The sequence below is a fragment of the Callithrix jacchus genome, chromosome 3 (assembly GCF_049354715.1).
Source record: "Callithrix jacchus isolate 240 chromosome 3, calJac240_pri, whole genome shotgun sequence".
NCBI classification, from domain to species: Eukaryota; Metazoa; Chordata; class Mammalia; order Primates; family Cebidae; genus Callithrix; species Callithrix jacchus.
Genome location: NC_133504.1, coordinates 128,150,169 through 128,157,677, shown reverse-complemented (window position 1 = coordinate 128,157,677; position 7,509 = coordinate 128,150,169).

The following is a 7,509-nucleotide window of genomic DNA, read 5'->3' as shown; positions in this document are numbered from 1 at the left end:
GGTATAGAACAGTGGAACTTATTCTTCCTACCTAGGTGTCATTTTGTATCCTTAAAAAAAAAAATATCTCCCTGTCTTCCCATTTCCCCTCACCCTTCCCAGCCTCTAGTGTCCTCTATTTTACTTTTGGGTTCTATGAGATCAATGTTTATTTAGCTTCTACATATAATTGAGAATATGTAGTGTTTAATTTTCTGTCTCTAACTTATTTAATTTAACATAATGTCTTCTAGTTTCATTCATGTTGCCATGAATGACAGAATTTCATTCTTTTTATGGCCAAATAGTATTCCATTGTGTATATATAACACACTTTCTTTATTTATTCATCTGTTGTTGGGAACCTATATTGATTCTATGTATCCGCTATTGTGAATATTGCTGCAATAAACACAGAGGTGCAAATGTCTCTTTGATATACTGCCTTAAGGAAGAAATTTTTAAAATGCCCAGCAGTGTGATCACTAGATCATATGGTTGTTTTATTTGTAGTTTTTTTGAGGAACCTATTTATCCTTAAATTTTTCAATCCTAAAATAGCCTCTCTGTTCAAATATTTACTTTTAGGCACTTTAGTACATCCATATGGCTGCCAAACTCTTTTACCAGCTACTAAAATTTAAGTAATCAATAAAACAGTCTTATTAATATTGTTGTAATAACTAAAAGGAAAAATAGATCAAAAGGTGTTGAATAGATAATGTTGAATTAAGAAAACTGTCTATTGGTGGGGCACAGTGGCTCAGGCCTGTAATCCCAGCACTTTGGGAGGCCGAGGCAGGTGGATCACGAGGTCAAGAGATTGAAACCATCCTGGCCAACTTGGTGAAACCCCATCTCTACCAAAAATACAAAATTTAGCTGGGCATGGTGGTGCACACATGTAGTCCCATCTACTCAGGAGGCTGAGGCAGGAGAATAGTTTGAACCCAGGAGGCAGAGGTTGCAGTGAGCAGAGATCGTACCACTGCACTCCAGCCTATTGACAGAGCAAGATTCCATCTCAGAGAAAAAAAGAAAGAAAAGAAAATTGCATATCTGAAAGTCTGCAGATTTCTGAATAAATATTGTAAAGTTTATCTTTAGCAATCCAATGACGCTTTATTCTACTGGTTTTTTTCACTCTCATTCCTTCTCTTGATAACCCCAAAAAATTCATCTTTAGAAATTCCCCAACTAACTACAATTTACTTTCTCCAACAACTATCCAAACATATAATATCTTGCATACAATAAGTGCTTTCATTGAGTCAAATAGTGAATAACATGTTGTACTTGAAAGACCATAGGCTCTGATGGTGAAAGTTTTAAATTGCTATTTACTTGTTAGCTGCTATATGCCTCCTATGGAAATTAATTTACTTGTTATAAAAGGTTTAATTATCTTATCTATCAAAGAAAAAATTAATGCCTGCTTTTTCTATAGTATACAGTTCTTGTGAGTAGCAAATAGAATAATTGTAAAAAGACTTCAATAATTATAAAGAACAATAATTAATTATGGAATGACATATTACATTCTGCTGATGGATGGCTTAGTAACAAATGTGGTAAACAATGTTTATGTTAGCCAATAGTGTCTATTAAATGCATTATATCCTGCTAAGAACATATCATACAAAAATATCCAATGCTTAGACTAAGGAAAGTATATCAATTACAAAAACAATGTTCCAGCAAGTCAGAGAAAGAGATGTTTCTGATTAGTAAAAAATATCTTTATCCATCAAATTATATATTTTTTTAAGAAAGAACTTACTATAGTAAAATGGGTAGGATGTGGTTATCACACAGTTGAATTTTCATCCAGTTTTCAGGGATGTCTTGAGTAGGCCTTATCAGTGCCAAGCGGAATGAATTTTTGATCGGTGGTAACAGAAGGGTGTTGGTATAGGTATAATGTAGGGCATAGGTATTATGTAGAGTAGGAAGATAATTGTGAGGACAGCCTACCTACAAAGACAGCCTAGTAGTGTTGACTAAAGAAATGCTTTATCTTTAACATTGTGATGCAGGATGCAGGTAAACAAGTTTGTAAAAACATGTTTCCGCATTTTTTTTTTTTTTTTTTTTGAGAAGGAGTTTCTCTCTTGTTACCCAGGCTGGAGTGCAATGGCGCGATCTCGGCTCACCACAACCTCCGCCTCCTGGGTTCAGGCAATTCTCCTGCCTCAGCCTCCGGAGTAGCTGGAATTACAGGCACGCGCCACCATGCCCAGCTAATTTTTTGTGTGTTTTTAGTAGAGACGGGGTTTCACCATGTTGACCAGGATGCTCTTGATCTCTTGACCTCATGATCCACCCTCCTCGGCCATCCAAAGTGCTGGGATTACAGGCGTGAGCCACCGCGCCCAGCCCTCAGCATTTCTTTTTTTTTTTTTTTTTTTGAGATGGAGTTTCAAACTGTCCGGCTGGAGTGCAATGGCACAATACTAGCTCATTGCAATCTCCGCCTCTCGTGTTTAAGCGATTTTCCTGCCTCAGCCTCTTGAGTAGCTGGGATTACAGGCACCCACTGCCACACCCAGCAAATTTTTGTGTTTTTAGTAGAGATGGGGTTTCACTGTGTTGGCTAGGCTGATCTCGAACTCCTGACCTTGTGATCTACCCACCTTAGCCTCCCGAAGTACTGGGCTTACAAATGTGAGCCACCGCGCCCAGCTTCAGTATTTTTAAACAACTGTTTTTGTTATACATGTTTCATGCTTCTACTATTTTCATGTGCTTTTTTTCAATGGTGTTTTATATTTTAAAAATCCTCACTATCACGTAACGTTAAAGGAGAAGACTGTATATTACTTTTTCAAATCTACCAGTTCCTTAATACTCAGAGTGTCACATAGACCAACAACAATTCTCACCTGAGAACTTGTTTAAAATATAGTATTTCAAGATGTACCTTAGATCTAATGAATCTGACTCTGGATTTTTTTTTTTATATCAAATACTATTTATTTTCTGTGAGACAGGGTCTCACTTTGTCACTCAGGCTGAAATACTATTTTTTTTTTGACTCTGGATTTTTAACAATATACATGGGTGATTTATAAACATGTGGAGGTTTGAAAAAGACTGTTTCAGTCATTATCCTGTAAAAAAATCAAATAGTACAGGATTTCATTAAACAAAAGTTCAAAGTTCTCCTTTCCACACCCCTCTTTATGCCATGCAAACCTATTTTATTCATGGTCTCTATAAGAAAGTTTCTTTTCATCCCTTCAAACATTTTCTATGTATATACTAGTATAAAAGTTTAATTCATGAATTCTCAAAAGTTTCTAAATTCATGAAGTATAAAGATAAACTGAGCACAAAATAATGAGGTTTTTTCTTTTACAAAAAGTATTCTAATAATGTATCATCTTAAATTTGCATTTATCTTACTACAGGTACTTTTCTGAATGTGCAATCTCACTTTTCCTCCTAATCACATAGAAAGTAGATGTTATTGAACATTCAGGAACACTGAGGAACAACGTGTCCAAGATTATATGGCTGGTTAGTGGGAGCCAGGATGTAAACTCACAATTTGACACTGGAGCATTCCCTTACAACCACTACATTATATCACTTTACTAAGGCTGTGTGCTTTATTTTAAACCTCCAAGTACCTATCGACAGAGCACTGCAGATTTTTAAAGGTCATTATTCTAATTGCAAGCATGAAATTAAGCATAGGCTCTAGATATCTGTGCTACTGTATATTCATACTAAATGAAAACTTCCTGAAAATAACTCTATTTTAGTTTTTATTCGGACAACACCTAAGCACATTACTAAGTATCCATTATGAATTCTCTTTTAGGTTCCAATATGAGTTTCTGTAGAAAAGCAAAAATATCTTTTATATTTCTTAGTAAGCTTCTTTCTTGAAGGTTAGCCATTTGTTGCATAATAAAAGAACATTTTCCTAGAAGTCTTATCAATCTTTTATCAAATGTCCTGGGACAACTATAACGAACTACCTTTGAAACTTCATGCTCTGAATTATTGACTTCAACAAAATGAGCCCCCAAAGCAGGTTTAAGTATGAACCAGAATGTGTAGTGGCAATATACATAAATTTGCAAAGTAAAATTTACCACTTGACATAGTATTTTTTCTTAAAATCTATCCACTGCTAATGAGGTCTCCTTTCATTTTTGCATGTATTAATTTTCTTTTTCCCTTTTGTTTCTTTTTTTGAGAAAAAGTCTAGCTCTGTTGCCCAAGCTGGAGTTCAGCAGCACAATCTCAATTCGCTGCATCTGCCTCCTAGGTTCAAGCAATTCTCCTGCCTCAGCCTCTCGAGTAGCTGGGATTCCAGGCAGGCACCACTACGCCTGGCTAATTTTTGTGTTTTTAGTACAGACAGGGTTATGCCATGTTAGCCAGGCTGGCCTTGAACTCTTGACCTCAAGTGATCCATTGGCTTCCACCTCCCCGAGTGCTGGGATTACAGGTATGAGCCACTGTGCCCAGCCTGTATGTGTTAATTTTATAATGAGTATGAATCCTAAAAAGAAATAAGCTTTCTGTAGTTGTCCCTTATCTGATCTATTTCCACTTTCACTTGTTTAGGGACTCTGTTGGATTTTCAAAAAAGTTGTATGATTTGACTAGAATGGCCATGCCTTAGTATGCCTGGGGTAGTCCTGGTTTATGATTGTTGTCCTGTTGTAATTATTAAGAGCTGATCCTTTCATTGCTAGAAGTTTTGCATATTAAATGATCAATTACATGTTGAATGTACATGTGACCCTGTTACACAGAAAATTGAATAATGACTTTCAGAAGATAATTTCATTTTGTATTTACTTATGGGTCAAATTCCCATCTGACCACAAATGGCCTAAATATATGCTTCAAATTGAATTTTGTTAATGTTAGAACTGACCAAATTTAACTGATAAAAGCATACAGAACTGATTAAAATAATGCATTAAACCTTGGTTAAAATCTTGCAGACTGGGCATTAATTTCACAAGTCAATAATAAACATACAAAACCATGTTTTCTCAAATTATAGTGGATAGTTAAATTGTACAATAATAATGATTTATTTTTAAAAAGAAAAACCTACTTAACCTTCTTCAATAACTAATTGAGGCAAAGTAGAAATCGATCCTCATCCCTAAGAGATTATAGATTATTTATTCATTTATTTTAAAAAAGGGATGACTTCTTGCTATGATGCCTAGGCTGATCTCAAACTCCTGGCCTAAAACAGTTCTTCCAACTGTATAGTGCTGAGATGACAGGTGTGAGGTACCATGCCTGTCCACACTATAAATTTTTAAAACTCTGGATTTTGAGTTCATGAAAATTCCTAGAGCAGTTACATAAATTTACTAAGAGGTGGTTTTTCTTATGATGTAAATTAGACATTTGTAATTGTTTAATTGATCCCCTGTGATGTCAAGGTTTCTTATTATCAAATTCATCTAAGGGCCTTGTCTGTTATGGCCCACTGACTTAGTTGTCCTCAGGTAATCCATACTCCAGAGGCCCAGTTCGAATCTCTATTTTGGAACTATTTGTAAAAATTAAAATTATTTACTTTTTTTGTGTTAATTATCCATCATACTTTGAGGCCAGAGATTTTGTCTTGCTCAACTTTTATATCCCCAATACCTATTCCAGTACTCTCATCTTTCTGAATAAATAAGTATATAAATGAATAAACAAATGAAAATACAGAATCTTTTCATGAATTACATTAGATTTTTATATACCTTGATTTTAAGTTAGGAGTAAAATTAATCAATTTTACTGCGTACACTTCTAGGAAAAGACAAAAGCAAGATATTATAATGCAGCTGCTGCTTGTCCTCAGCTCCTTGAATAAGTCACAGTGAACAGGAAACACTAGTAAGTTGTTGAAACTGATGTGATGTAGTCAGTAAGGAAGACACTAACTAAAGATAACGTTAATATGGAAAAGTATGTCTCTTCTGATCCCTAATCTGAAATTAAGCACTATGAAATTTCTTTTAACCCAGAATAATGCTCCTTTTATATGACTGTGAAAAGGCTGTAAATATCATTATTCTTTTTTTATTACCTAAAAAATTTAGTATGATTCCTTTCCTGTATAAAGCAAAGTCATGATCAACAACAATTTTTAAAAACTCCCTATGTATGGATATTTTCCTCAGGTTATAATATTTTTCTATGTTGTAAAATGATATTAACATAAAGGAACAGAACTGGGTATTGGGGAGAGGGATTGTAATTTTTTCCCTAATTTACTTGAAAAAATAGAAAATCTGAGGTATGGTTTACTTTTCCAAAATCTTTAAAAATTATAATTAATGAATAAATATTACTTCTAATTAGATAATGTTATAATTTGTTAAATAAGCTATTACAATCAGTGTGACTAAAAGAAAGCAAAAAATTGTCTGATGTAGCTTAAACACCACCAAAACATATAGGACAGTTGGATTTCCTTCTTTGAAAAAAGATCAGAGCACATACAATGTAAGTTAATCCACAACAGATAGGCAAAATAAATAATAGAGGAAAAACTTAATTTCAAAAGGTGAAATAAATGAATCCTTTTAATGGCCTAGTACACTAATAAAAATTGAAAAGTTTCACAAGCCTATTTTGTCTCCAGGATTTCCATTATAGAAATTCAATTTTTCAAAATATACACAGAGAATTTTATTAAAACATTCCTGTCAAATTAGCCATTCGACATAAAATCATGTTTTCATAGTACCCATAAAATTGGAAAGTTTTGTATATTAATTTTCAACAATGCCACTTTATTTCCTGTATAATCTGTTATCATAGAATGAATCACTTCCTGTTGAAAACTGTCTGAATTTCCTCGGAAAGGAATAGGACAAAAAATTAGTTTCCTATTTGGGAGGATTCTTAGAATTTAAATAAACCTATTCGTTGAACAGAAACCACAAAATAAGCATTTTCTAATCACTGCATTTAAATAGCTGTGAAGCAAAGACATCAGCCATCGTCTTTATCATCAACCCAGCTTGCATCACTCCAGTCTTGGGTTTAAGGTACTGCATTTACATACAGCAAAATTATTATCATTTTACATTGTCTAATCTCTTTCTTCCACCCTTTATTAAGTTTATTTGTAACTTTTCCATATGTTTGCAAATGTTAGAAACTTCTTATATTTTACTGGAAGCTTAAAAATGCTTTTGCAAATTTTGGTACCATTTTAGAGCTTCAGGTAGTGAATCAATACAGTTTTATAAAAATACCAAATCATTTTTTGATAATTTTGCAGCTAAAATATTGTATATTTTAAAAGTTGATACATAATTTCAGTAGAAACTTAGGGTAAGGTAATTTAAATTATTTTTACTTATTTCTATGGAAAGTTGTTATGCAAATAATTTCTTATTTTTGTAGTTACCATAGCAAAAACAATTTCTGGCAGAATATTTCAAGGTCTTTTTTGTTTTATATAATTTTGGTAATAAAATTAATTCTACAATGTGTATATCTATAATGGATAATGAAATATAGATGACTAATTTATAAAGATTA